Raw genomic sequence first — 15,108 nt, 5'->3', positions numbered from 1 at the left:
TTTTTGGCGGTTACGGCGCGACATATGTACATATACATATATTTAGTACATAAAAAAAAAATAGATATTTGCAAACGAAAGCATTTAGAAATGTGGAAGTTTGAGGGTGAGCAAGGCCATGACAGAATGAGTGAGTGCATGAGTGAATGAGTGAGTAAATGAGTTAGTAAGTTTATGAGTGAGTAAACGAGAGAAATAGTGAGTGAGTGAGCACATAGGTAAATAAAGAATGAACAAATCAGTGAATGAATGAGTTAGTTAGTGAATAAGTGATAGTTTGAGTAAATGAGTGAGTGAATACATGTGTTAGTGAGTGAGTGAGTGAGTGAGTTAGTAAATGGCGGCATGAGGAAACGAGTGTGAATTAGTTTGTAAATAAGTGAGCGAGCGAATGAATTCACTCTGAAAATGTTTGTACAGCTGAAATGCAGTGGTCTTATGACAGGAACTAATGTAGGAAATATTTTCTTAAGAGGGTTGCCACCTCATTAAGAAATTATATTCAGTTGGATTAATAACGTAAATGTAAATTTAATATCACAATATGGGTTTCAAATGAAGAGTTATACGAAGGTCTTTCTTTAAATAAATTTTAAGAGCACTGCCAACTATTTTCAAAGCTAGCCTCTATTTAATTAGTACGGCAAATTAAATACATAAATATAGGTGTCAAATGAAAGGGTTAACTGGAAAGTATTTTGAAAAGCGTTGCCACCTTTTTTAAAATCAAATGAAAAAATTAAAGAAAATTAACGAAATATTATATTTATATATGAAAACATTTTTTAAGGGCATAGCCATCTGTTTCAAAAATGAAATGCAATTTTATTATTAAGTTAACTTAAATGCTACATACGAAATATGAAACGAAAAGGGTTTGAGAAACCTTTCGCCACGATTGAAATGGAAACCAGGCATACAAATGCGTTCTGAAGGTTTCAAAAATCCTTTAAATAAGAAATAAAATTATAATAAATGTGACTAAAAAAATTTTAAGTAAAAAATAAATCGACATAATAAAAACAAACAAAAATTTTAGTGGAACAAAAGTTTTAGTTCTCATAGTTCTCTGAAGCAATTGAGAATATGTATTTCTGCACTCAGGAAAACTGACTTTAGAAGAAAACCAAGTAACTTTCAACGAAGACTATTTGTGCAGTAATCTTTTTCAACGCCTAACTCATTCAAACATACTTCAAAAATTAAATTAATTCCTGGCCTTGAGCGAAGGAAAGGATGTACTCGCGTATAAAAACAAAAAAAAAAACTATTTGAAACATTTGGAACTTCAATAACCACTGGCTCTCCACACAAATCTTCTTCAGCCAAGCCAATGCCAGCAATCTAAATGCAAATTTAGTTAAACTTTATGTAAACACAACTTAAATGACCTATTTTACATGTGTGAGCAACTAAAGACTTGCGTACATACTCAGACGTAGATATGTATGTATGCATTTGTAAGTAGAAATTTCTCTATTCCTGTGCTTAAGTAAATTGATATGCTTATGTGTGTGTGCGTCGAAAAAGTTGTTTGAATATTGAATAGTTTAGGCAAACAAACTTTGATCACACACAAGATGCGGCTGTTCAAAACTTGAGTGCTGTCAATTGGCAAGAGTTTATCTGCATTGCTCAAATACTTACGTGCATACATAGCATTAATCAGCATCCCTGCAGGAAAATTATTCTTTTCTTTTACACGAGAGTTATAAAATTTATTGTATTCTAAAACTTCCGCCGAAATATTTCAAACAAATTTTAGATTTAAGTGAGCTGGACCGATTTGAAAATAGCAGCAAAAATCTCATGGTTTTGATTCCGCTGATAACAGTTTTAAACATTGGTTGGCAGAACTCTTAAGCCTAAACTTTTTTATCACTTGCGGTGATTTAAAAAAAGTGTGTTTTTTTAAAACAATTTTTATTTATGTAAAACTAAATTTTTGTAAATCTTAAATCTGACATATTTTGGTGGAAGTCTTAAAATATAATAAATTTTATAATTCCGATGCAAAAGCCGAAGCGAAAGAAAGAAGCGAAATTTATCAAGAAAGAAAAAGGTGCGTGTACAATTTTCGCGGTCAACTATGTTTGGGCAATGATCCTGAAGGGTTAGTCCTTGGCCAGGTATAAATCTATGTTAACGCGTCTTTCTTCGCCGTGAACAAGGTTTACGCGCCTTTCTTCGCCGAAGTTTTTTCTAAGCGTCTTTTATGTAAATCTTGTTTTCTTGCGTCCTTTATCGCCGCCTTTTTTCGTGTCTAGTGACGATATGCCTGGAAACATATGTGCCAATATTTGTAGCAGTAACCGAAAATAACAGTCATTAATGAAAAACTGTCATTGAAAAATTCACTACGAAAAATTCACTATGAGAGAGAGGGAGAGAGAGAGACAACAACAATAAGTGATATATACCAATCGATTTATTTTTTCAACGAGTATCAAATTTCAAAATAAATTTTTATTTATAGTTATATGAAAAATTAAAAAAAAAATAACAATTATTTTAGATTTTTATTTTAATCCAAAATAACAATTATTTTTACTTTTTATCCAAATAATTTGTAAATAAGAGTAATTTTTGATTTTTATATTATATGTCTTAGATAACAGTTATTCAAGACTTTTATTTATAAAAATCATTAATAAATATCAGTTACTGTCTTTTATTTTTTAAGTCATGATGGCTTTTATAAATAAAAGTCTTCAATAACTGTTATCTAAAGTATATAATTTAAAAATCAAAAATAACTGTTATTTGCAGATTATTTAGGTANTATTAATAAATATCAGTTACTGTCTTTTATTTTTTAAGTCATGATGGCTTTTATAAATAAAAGTCTTCAATAACTGTTATCTAAAATATATAATTTAAAAATCAAAAATAACTGTTATTTGCAGATTATTTAGGTAAAAATCAAAAATAATTGTTATTTTGGATTTATAAAATAGAAACCAGAAAAAACTGTTATTTAAGGAATAATTAAATAAAAGTCAAAAATTAATTGTTAAAAAGCGATTTTTTTTAAATAAAGTTGTAACTGCTACGCTCCTTGATTTTTAGATATTTCGCTAACCATTAGTCGAATCTAGGTGCCACCAAGTGGTGATACATCCTACGAATTGCTCGGATAAGCCAGCCGCCTCAAATTTTTACTAAATCTAATTTACTCTAACTCATGAGCAGCCCCACAAGAAAAAGTTTCGTTTATACGAAAGTCATTTTAAAGCTATATTATCAAATCGCTTTTCCCTTTCACTATGTCATCAGCCTAAGCTCGTTATAAAGCTTTATATACGCATCGTTTTTAGCGTTTATTCTGTCATCAACTTCGCAGGTAAGAGAAAAAAAATCTGAATTTGGTTTCTGATAGCTGCATTTCCTACAGGGGCTCATTAAATGAATATATCTTGGCTTTGTTATCACAACGTATGTATATTTCAGATCGACTGCATTCTCGCGCTGACTACGGTTGTCGCACACTATGAGTGCTATTTAAATAGTTTTTCTACTGGTTAAAGCAAACATTTTGGTAGCACTAACGAAGTACGAACTTTTGAAACTTTTTATTTGTAACACGCAATGCATTCTACCCAATTCCATTTAGTCGCTTGTAAAGGCGTCTGACAAAGAATTTAGTTTTAAATGTAGCCGAAGCTTTGCTCGTGGGCAATGCAATTTAAGTTGTATTAGTTCTGTATTTGAAAAAAAGTGTTGTCGGAAAATATTGCTAAAATTTCAACTCGACTAATCATTGACCTTTCACATGGAGATAACAGAGACGACGTAGTAAAAGTACAAAGCGCGCCAAAATACGCAAACTGAAAACCTCAACTATTTCCAACTTCCCTTTTTATGCCCACAGTTTAATCTCAAACATCCAATTAGCGGTGTGGCTTACACCAACTTTCGCTAGCAAAAAACTAAAAATGTGTAGTTGTGTAAACAAGATTGTTATTAAAAAAAAAAAAAAACTAACCATACCAAATTTTTTTCATACAAAAACGACCGCTTACTACAGACTAACTTCTTCGCAGTTGCTGGTCAATAACATGTCTGTGTATGTTAGTTCGTTTTATCAACCTTGTCGCCAATATTGCTGCAACATGTTGCGGTTGTGGTCACTTGCACGTCAAAATGTTCATTAACTTTATGGCGCCGGCTAAAAGCCAGTCAAAGCTGACCATATTTTCATTGACGCTTCCGAAAGTGAAACTTTTATGGTGTTTGCAAATTTTTTTATAAATGTTGTAGTAATGAATGACTAGTTTTTATGATTTTCATATTGTTGAAGTTGCTGAAGTTTTCTTAGGTAGTTTGGCACTCAACTATACTTGTATATTAACATTATCATTTTGAAAGATAAACCACACCAAGGCGGCATTTTATAGTAAAAAACCAAGATCGTTTAAATTAAAAAAAAAAAATTATTTTACTATTTGGAGTAAGAATACTGACAACAAATATAACACAGAATGTGTAAGATTTTTTACTATCGTCTTCTTTTTAACAGGAAACAACAGCTATTTATTTATTTTTTTGACCTGGTAGCTTCCAAGGATACCGCAAAGGTCCTAGAAAATGTTGAAAAGTTTGAAAGAAACTGGAAAAGTTTTAAAGTCACGAATATTTAGTTATGAAAAAATTTAGAAACCTACAAAAAAAAAACAAATTGAAAACATTCCAAAAAAAGTCAAAAGTATCTTAGACCCAAATATTTTGAAAAAAAAAACATTCAAAAAAAGCCCAAAATTACCTCAAGAGTAAAACCCAAAAAATTCAAAATTCAAATGTCCCGAAAACATTGCTAAATGTCTCGAAAAATATTGCAAAAGACTGAAATATCGAAAAATAGCATACGAAATAGTCATTGCGGAAAGTCCCGAAAAAACGGAAAAATCACAAAAATGAAAATGCGATGAATTCAGAATAAACTCGATAAACAATATCGAAATGTTGTAAAAATCACTAGAAAAAACACTAAAAATAAAACTCTAATTTTCCACAAAAATGCGCAAAGCAAAACACGACAAATCCTGAAATCTTCAAGGAAATACTAAAAGCCTCGAAAAATCATAATAATTCTAGAAAACATCCGAAAAATAAAACACGAAATAGCTATCCCGAACAACCAAAAAAAATTTAAAGTTTCGGAAAAAGAATTCAAAGAGTCCCGGAAACCTACGGTGGGTTCCAAAGAAATATTCCAAAAAAAAAAACCGAAGAAAATGCAGACTACACAAAGAATCCTCCAAAGTAAAACGAGAAAATCTCGAAATTCCCGAAAAAAAAGAAAAAGTTACACAGGAGAATTGCCGAAAAATCTCGAAAATTTCCTAAAAAAAACGAAGTATTGTAAAACAGCGAAATGCCTATACGTCATCCCTTGTCAAGCTTGGTTTGCAGACAAACCGGTTTCCGCGTTGTGTCATCTCGTGTAATTTTTCGTTCTGAACCGGTTTGTCTGCAAGCCAAGCTTGACAAGGGATGACCGAAATTCGCTCCAAAATAAATCATCTTACCACCCTGTCGGAAAAAGTCAACCAAAACCAAAATGCACAATTTAATCATTTTATTTCTAATCTTTGTGAGTCGAAAAAAATATAAAAACCAAAAAAATAAACGATATTTTGTGCTTTAAATAATAACGTAAAGTTTATTTAAGTCATGAGAAAGTCATATTCTGAAATGAAATAGCATACAAATGGCCTCTTCACCAAAACGGTACGTACAATAATTTCTGCACTTTGTGTGTTTTTTCACAATCTTAAAATATAAGTGCATTCCAAAACGTCAAAATTCAAAGTATCAGTAGCTTTTATTTCTTAAACCACACTAAAAGAAGAAGTCTTTTTTTTTAGTTTGTCCCTACTTTAGACTATTGAAAAAAAGGCATTGCGTAATATTCGGCTGTGTATAAAAAAGCTATAGAGGGGTTTGCAAAAATGTATGAATTTTCTTCATAAAAATACCGTGTTGTTGTTGTAGCGACACTACTAAGCTCCGCCTAGGTCGGTTTGTTCATCAATCGTTGTCGTTAAGCTTAACTATCGGTAGGCCCAGTAAACGAGCTGTTTCGACGGTATCGAAGCAAAATGAGAGGGGAAGATGTGGCTAGTCTCGTGGGGGGAGTCTCCACATGCCGAACACTCACTAGAAATATTGGGATCGAGTCTAGGTAGGTAAGTAGCTGTTAAGGCGGCTAGAATATCCTGACCGTAATTGAGCAAGAGTAGCTCCCATTCTCACAACAGTCAAGTAAGTCTTATAGGAAATGGGGATCGATTCTTACACATCAAGAGGGAAAATGCCTGCATTGATACATTAGAATTTAGGGATAATGCATCATTAAAAAGCTCACCTAATTTATATTTTCCTATCCCCAAATCAAAATTGTCTTGTAAGCTGAAAGGTATTTAATGATGTATGCGAGAAACGAAAATCAATGGGAGGACTTAACAATGCGCTTAACAAAACTTGANTGTAATGATGTATGCAAGAAACGAAAATCAATGGGAGGACTTAACAATGCGCTTAACAAAACTTGAGAAAATTGTGCGAAACTAAGAGATCGAGAATAAAAAAATTAGAGTATTCTGAACATATGCCACTACCTTCATATATACATACATATTATTTATTTATTAGACTGCATCACCAAGAAAGTTGAATTTTTTCCGCCGGGATTACGAAATTTATTATATTTTAAGACTTTATTATAGATTAAGACGTGAGCTGGACCGATTTGAAATTACCTCCAAAAATGCAGTATTTAATGAATAAAAATGGTTTCTTAAAGTATTTTTTGAAAAAACCCAGCTTAGATGACAAAACAGATTGAGCTTAAAAAATCTGCATAAAAATATTAAAAAACAATTTCATGTTTTTTTTTTACTTTTTTCAAAGATCGGTTTAAGAAAAACGTGAATAACTTGGCCGGTTCAAAAACAGCATCGAAAATCTCATTATTAGGATTCCGTTGATATCCTTTTTAAATATTTTTATGCAAACTTTTAAAGCTTAAACTATTTTGTTATCTGAGGAGATTTTTTCAAAAAATACTTTAAAAAACTAATTTATTCAGAAAAAACTCAATTTTGGGAGGTATTTTCAAATTCGTCCAGCTCACGTAAATCTTATAATTTTTCCAAAATATTTTAGGAGAAGTCTCAAAATATAATAGATTTTATAATTCGAGTGGAAAACCCGTGCCGATTTTTTTGTATGGGGAGTGATGCAGTCTAATATATGTATATATAAGTATGTATGTATATCGTTACCTTATTATAGAAAGGCGCTATCTAACAATTTTGTTGTTTACAGGGTAAATAGTTATAAAACTTTATAAAATACAAAGATCATTCGTTGCGAGTTTCTTAAAAATACTGATTTTCAATAAACACTGAAAGTAAAATGAACCTGAAGTAGTTGTTTTTAAATTCTATTTGGTCCTAAGTATGTACAGCTGAATACCGATAGAAAATGAGTTAGGGCCTTTCTATATTAAGTAAAGTTTTGACATTTTTTCGACAACAGCCAGCCAAGCAAATCGTTCGTGTGCCCGCGCTACTGCCGCACATTCTATGCATATCCATTTAGTATGTAAACAAGGGAATGCACTCAATTTTGCTGGCTAACAAAAATACCGTAAATGCAAGCAAGTATACATGCACATCTATACAGAGGATATATGCATGCATGCAAATGCCCATAGGCAGCTGGAGTAGTTCCGCCACGACGTAGCTTTGGTAATATAGCAGGTATCGCGCAGCTACTAAATACTAAATATTTATTCGTATACAGGTAAAACTAGGTATGTATATGTATATATAAAATATATACAGTTCATATGTATGTATTGTTATGTATGCATGTACATAAATATGTGACTTTAACTGTACATATACATACATATGTATGCAGATTCAACATTCGATAGCAATTTGTATAGTTTTTGCTGCTTTAAAGCTCAACCATAATACCAGCTCTACGTTCGTTGCTGAAGGGTCATGTTGGTATTACATAAAATATTTATGTTATTTATTTCCACTTTATTAAATGGTATTTTATATATTCCTGTATGTACTATGTGCATAACATTGCTGTTGGATTCATACATTGTATGTACGCAGTTCAGGTGGGGAGCATTTCTAGAGGCAAAGAACTTGGTGTTTAATGTAGCGGCAATAGGTACACTCACACGCTCACATTTATAAACAAATTTCGTAATTGCAGTTTGATGAAGGATGATCCTGAGAAATTTTCATAAAAAATTTTAAGCTAAATGCAACCATAATCGATAGTGGTAATAGTTATAGCAAATAACATATCAGTTGATTTCAGAAAGCTAATATTTGGCAGCGAAGTTTAACTGACGAAGTTATTGATCGCCGATTAAGTAAAGCCAAACGCTATGATAAAGCAATAATCTGAGTTTCAGCACAAAGATAAGCCTTTTTAAAATCCAATGTGCTCTCGATACTGCAGATGTCTTAGAATTATATTCCCAGCTTTTTGTCCGAAAACAATCGCAAATGAGGCTCATTAAGTCTAACGTGGGGTACTTTAACATCTGGATTCGATGACAGACATGGATAGGCCAGTATTGCAAAGGAGGCCTTGGAATGCATGAAAGGTGGAGAACACTAAATCGAGAGGCAAAGCAATATGGGTTAAACTGTAAGGAGCTCAAAGCGTTTGTCAGAAACAGAACCAGATGGCGCGCAAGCATAATAGATGCCCTATGTCCTGCTTAGACTATGTATTTGAAATTATTGGTCTAAAAAAATTCATTCAAATTTAATTTTGTAGCAATTTTTTAAAACTCTAACCAAAAAGGGATTTTAGGTTGGTTTAAAGATTTTTTCGAAATTTTCATAAATTTTTAATGAAAAAAAATGTGTTATGTGAAAATATTTCAATTGAAATATAATTTTAGCTAATTTTTAAAATTTCCTTTGATTTTGAAATGCTTAGTTTTTCTTTGACACAGAATTCTTTTATTAATATTTAGTTTGCTGCAAATTTTTAAAAACTTCAACCGAGATCTTTAATTAAAAAAAAAATGTTTTTTTGCGAAGTTATTTATTTTGAGTAGCTTTTTGCAATGATTTGTTTAAGGATCTTTTGGATTTTGACTCATATAATTTTTAGGAATTTATTTCAAAAAGAAATTTTTTTGGGTACAGAATTATTTAATTAACATTTATTTTGCAGCAAATTTTTCAAAACTACAACTCAAATTTAATTTTAGGTATATTTAATTTTTTTTCAATCTTCAAAAATCTTTATTTAAAAAATGTTTTTTTAGAATTATTTACTTCTGAACAAGTTTTCTAAAATAAACTGGTTTAAATATAAATTTAGCTAACTTCTAATTTTATTTGTAAATTATCTGAAATTTTTTCTTGAAAAAGGTTTAATAATAAACTGTTTTCATTTTATTTAGTTTATTTATTAAAAAAATTTTCTGGATTGCATGTTTGAACTGCTTTTGGAAAATTGTTTAGAACACAAAGTTTGCAGATAATTTTAAAAAGTTTAGAATCACGATATTGAATAATTTAAGGAACAACATTTCGACTTTTGATTTAATTATTTTAGGGAACTTTTCTGAAATAACATTTAATTGAGACAAAATTATTTATTTAATCTTTCTTTTGGAGCAAATTTTAAAAAACTTCAACCAAAGTTATGCTTTTTTTAACTTTTAGAAATGTTTAGTTTAAAAAAGTTTTATTTTGAACTTTTTCGGTTTCTCTAAATTTATTGTTAGCATTTTTTTCTGGATTTTTCTTTGAAAGTAATTTTATAAATTCATTGGAAAAAATTTAAATACCTACATAAATAAATTAGAATATTTTAGTAAATTAATCTTATCATTAGCTATTTAAAATAGTTAATTTAAATTATTTTTTTGTTAAACAAATATTATGCAATTTGTTCAAACATTTTTATTGAAATTATATTTCAGTATTTTTTTAACTTTTTTGGAAAATTTCGGAAGCATTTGCTTCAAAAAAGAGGCAAGACGATTTCTTTAATTTAACTTTGTTTAAATATCTTTTTCTGGGGTTGTATTTAAATTAATTTTTTCAAAATTAAAAAACACTTTTTAAAAAATTCAAAATATGACCAAAACTTTCGTTTTATTTTATACATGTTGAATTTCTTTTATTTTCTGTTTCTAAACAGCTGCATTTTTTAACCATTTTATTTTTCTGGAGAATATTTTTTATCCATCATTTTTATGATGGCAGCGTTTGTTGGCTTGCGACCCCAAATTTTCGCTGACTTAAACTAAAATAAGCCACCAAGCTTTTATTGCTGCCAACAATTCTTTTCATAAATCAGGCCAAAACTTTTCGATGTATGTAGTTCAGCTCAAGTTCTTATCGCTGTTCTTCTTAATTTATAANATTTTATTTTATACATGTTGAATTTCTTTTATTTTCTGTTTCTAAACAGCTACATTTTTTAACCATTTTATTTTTCTGGAGAATATTTTTTATCCACCATTTGATGGCAGCTTTTGTTGACTTGCGACCCCAAATTTTCGCTGACTTAAACTAAATTAAGCCACCAAGCTTTTATTGCTGCCAAAAATTCTTTTCATAAATCAGGCCAAAACTTTTCTATGTATGTAGTTCAGCTCAAGTTCTTATCGCTGTTCTTCTTAATTTATAATGTCGCTAGTTTTCTTTTTTGAATACTTGCTTCTTCCTTTATTCATCGCCTAAAATCACTAAATGACTATTTGCCTACGCTGCTGTTGCTGTTTCTGCTTTTGCTGCCGATATGCGCCTAAGTGAAATACTTAAGCAGGAAATAGAACACTTCACAATTAGAGCAACAAACTCACGAAGGTTTCGCGCGAACACACCAAGCGCTATGGTCGTCGGCTAGTAGTGGAAGTAGTTGTTGCTGTAGTGGTAGTTGCTCTTGTGGCACGGAATATTTTAAGGCGCTAAGCAGCTTGTGCCTTGAAGATATACTACACATTTCAATATAATATTTCATGCAGCACGCTCAAGAAAATGCAGTGACTTGCAAGAAATGGTAAAATCACAAAACNCAACACACCAAGCGCTATGGTCGTCGGCTAGTACTGGAAGTAGTTGTTGCTGTAGTGGTAGTTGCTCTTGTGGCACGGAATATTTTAAGGCGCTAAAGCTGAAATTAGTCAAGAACGTAAACCTACCGGTACGTAAACCCGAGTCAGCTGACACGATCTGTCTTACCAAAGCGCCATGTAAATGAAAACTCAACACCGCAGAATTTTTCTGTAGTTGTAGCCCGTAGCGCAGAAATCTGCGGAATTTAGATTTTTCCGTGTCAGCTGATTTCTCCTTCTTTAGATGGTTGCCACTTCGTCAGTTTTACAGATGGTAAAAAAGTTATAAGTTCCTATTCAAAATATGTTTAAAATATTTGAAATTTACTATTGAATAAGGTTTTTGTTGAAAACTAAGTAGTTTATATTTAGCTAAAATCTATTATAGCACGAAAAATTGTACGTGAAAGGTTAAGTTTATGAAAAGGCATTGATGAGTGGCAACAGTGCAGTAAGCAACACTGAGGGCTCCAGTAATCGACAAAATTCTGCGTATACAGACTGCGTTTAAGTATACGTTCTGCGTTCTCGACTAATTTCAGCCTAAGCAGGTTGTGCCTTGAAGATATACTACACATTTCAATATAATATTTCATGCAACACGCTCAAGAAAATGCAGTGACTTGCAAGAAATGGTAAAATCACAAAACAAAGTGGGGGTGGCAACTTGGTGCGCGCAAGTGCATTTCTATGTTCATTAAAATATGGGTGCATATGTGTTTGTGTAGTAGTACGTATGTATGCTTGCTCATGCTAAGTACGTTGTAAGACATTGTTGCCAGCGAAACTGGGTTAAAAACTGCGACTAGGTGCTTAAGCGCACTGCACTCACATCGTTAAGCACCGTTAGCCAGCTGTGACTTTCGCACACAGGCGCGTAGCGCAGTGTGTATGTATATTTAAGTACCCACACGTACACACAAATATATACCAGCTGAGTTGAAAGAATTCTATGGACTTTTGTACACACACATACAATTATATATATAGCGGTTGCATAGCTTTTCATATTTATTTAATGCTTTACTCAGCTGCCAGCTTTTACTGTTTTTGTTTCTTTTCTTTTGGTTGTTGCTGTTGTTGTTTGGGTTGTATGCTATTGTAAGTTGNCATACCAGCTGAGTTGAAAGAATTCTATGGACTTTTGTACACACACATACAATTATATGTATATATATGTAGCGGTTGCATTGCTTTTCATATTTATTTAATGCTTTACTCAGCTGCTAGCTTTTACTGTTTTTGTTTCTCTTCTTTTGGTTGTTGCTGTTGTTGTTTGGGTTGTATGCTATTGTAAGTTGGCAAATGTAATGCAACGTAAACGTTGTAATAAGTAAAGCAAATATAAAAGGCAAATAAGTATACATTTACAGCGTAGATCGAAATGAGGAAATCAAAACGTGTGTTTGTCTGCTGCGCTTTTGTAAATGGAGAAGTAAATACCTACATATGTATGCATGTATGTATACATATATGGTACGCTGACTGGCTAAATACCGCATAATGGCTTGGAAGTAAAAGCAAAATGAAGAGTGAATTGTGAATTATGGCGGTGGGAAGCGAGAAAACGAACAAAAACATTTTAAGCGAAAACCCCAGCGTCAATGAATGACAGAGGGAAAAGAGAAAATATTAAATTAAAAAAAAATAAATAAAAAATAACAAAAAGTTAAAAAAAAAAAAAATACATTACAAAATGTCTATGCGTACATACATCCGCCAGCTGCGTCATGCAAAATAAGCAATTCCTTGTGCATCATTAAAAATAATAAAATTTCAATTTTCGCTACAGTTAGCTACTGATTGCTTGATTCGTAGGGCGTGTGTTACTGTACTGGGCAAACGTGGCGTATGAGTGACGCATGAAGAATTTATGGATGTATATATGTAACGTACAGCGCAAAGCATGCGGGAAAACCCCGTGCTCATGCTTAAGGTGTGTGTATGCACATAGTACGTTTAAGCTTTTGTGTTCAGACTTAAGGATATAATGAATATTTGGAAGCAAAATACACATATAAATACTACATACATATGTAATATAAGTACAAACATAAATACATTAGACCAGTTCGCTCGCCATAAAAGAAAGTTTTTATTTTTAATTTTAAAGTCCTATTCAAGTAAGCTTTCAGCATTGCCGGTTGGTATCTTTTTTTATACTTAGGTACATATGTAGATACCATAACATATAAATAAATCCTTTAAAATAAGGATGCAACCGTAAATAAGAGAAAAAACTAATTAAAATAAAATATTTTTTAACAATTTGTGTTAAAAAAATTTTTTCTGGAAGGATTTTTAAAAAATTGTTATATGTAACAAACTTTATGTAAACACACTTTAAAATTGAATTTTTGGAAAAAAAATCTTAATTTGAAAAAATTTATTTACAAAAATTTTTTCAAACAATTTAATAAAAACTTAAAACATATAATAAAATATTATTTTAATGTTGTCATTGTTTTTAATTTACATTTGAAAAGCCCTTGGTAAAGGAATTTTTCAAAATATTTTGAGAACTGTTTAGGGAAAATTTAAGACATGTATTAAAGTATTCATTAAATGTTTGCGATGATTTTTAAAAGTAAGCTTTTGAAATGTCTTTAGTAAAGAACGCTTCCAAAATTTTATTTAAATTAAGAACTTTTAAAAAATTTTTATCTTTTAAATCATTTTGGAGAAAAATGTAAAAAAGGGTAAAGGATTTTTACTGCATATTATTATTTAATTAAATAATATTTTGCATGAAATACATTTTATAAAAAGTTTAAGCATAAATAATTTATTTTTAAAAATTTATGTATTATTTTTAATTTTATTTTTCAAAAATAAATTTTTAAATAAACATCACACAAAAACACTTCTAAAGTATTTTCTACTTAAAAATTGTGAGAGATGTTTAAATTACTTTAAAAAATCCGAATGCATTTAAAATTGAATTTTTTGAGTTTGTTCTAAAATAAATATCTTTGAATTAACTTTTGAAACACGTTTTAGAAAAGACATTTTTAAACCATTTTCTATTTTATTTGTAATTTAATGAATTATTTAAAAAAGCTAATGCCGGATTTCTACTATGCACTAAATGGCAAACATTGTAATAACAAATTTGACCATTAAAAAATATGTTTGTCATTACGTTAAAAATTAATAATTAAATTCATTTCCACATGGCATTTTTTACATGCCTCCAATTTCTTTTAGTGCCTAGTGGAAACTCGGCATAATGCAGTTTATATGATATTTTTTCTACATTAAAATATTTTTAAATTAATCTTAGCTTTATACTTTATAAAAAACTTTGACTTAAGAAGATATGCAACACATTTTTAAGAATGGTTACGTTATATCTTTTTTTATTATTTTTTAGATATTTAAAATTTACTTTTAGGTAATTTTTTAACAAGGACTTTCTCTTCTATTACTTTCTTTTGTTTGGAGATAAATATTTAAAAAAAGAGAGTTAAAAAATCTAAATATTTCATATTTCTAAGCTTTTTCTGTATGAATAAATTTTAAAAATGTCAGGTGTAAAATTATTTCTATGAGAAATTGTGTGAATGCTATTGGACAATGAAATGGATGCTTGAGAAGAACTTATTTTAATACCTTATAATAATTTTTATTTTTCGTTTGGACAATAACAATATTTTTCAAAAATATTTTATATGTTAAGCCAATCTAAAAATTAAATATTTTTAATTCATTTAAGAACGAATCAATTACAAAAAAAAAAAAAAAAAAATTTAAACCAATTTATTTTTATGAATTTTTTTTTAACAAAAAATTTTGAGAAAGTGGTTGAAAACTCTTGGACAACATTATGAATGTTCGAGAAGGAGGACTTTTCTTAAATACCTTTAACTTAATTAAAGAACTATAAATCTAAATATTTAATATTTTTAAATAATCTATGAATGAATAAATTTTGTAAAAAAATTTTAAAGCAATATATTTTTTTAATGAATTTTTTTGGTAAAAAAAAA

At 30.1% G+C, this 15,108-nt stretch overlaps 1 protein-coding gene across 2 annotated transcripts in view; it reads right to left on the bottom strand.

Annotated features, from left to right (window-relative positions):
• Positions 1–15,108, bottom strand: part of Pde9 (phosphodiesterase 9) — a 189,689-nt gene that overhangs the window by 48,816 nt on the left and 125,765 nt on the right. The window lies entirely within an intron of this gene.

This window comes from Rhagoletis zephyria, unplaced genomic scaffold (assembly GCF_001687245.7).
Source record: "Rhagoletis zephyria isolate East Lansing unplaced genomic scaffold, Rhagoletis_zephyria_1.1 Rzeph_scaffold_00543, whole genome shotgun sequence".
Taxonomy (NCBI): Eukaryota; Metazoa; Arthropoda; class Insecta; order Diptera; family Tephritidae; genus Rhagoletis; species Rhagoletis zephyria.
Note: the sequence above shows the minus strand (reverse complement) of the source record. Positions and strands in the feature narration are given on the sequence as shown.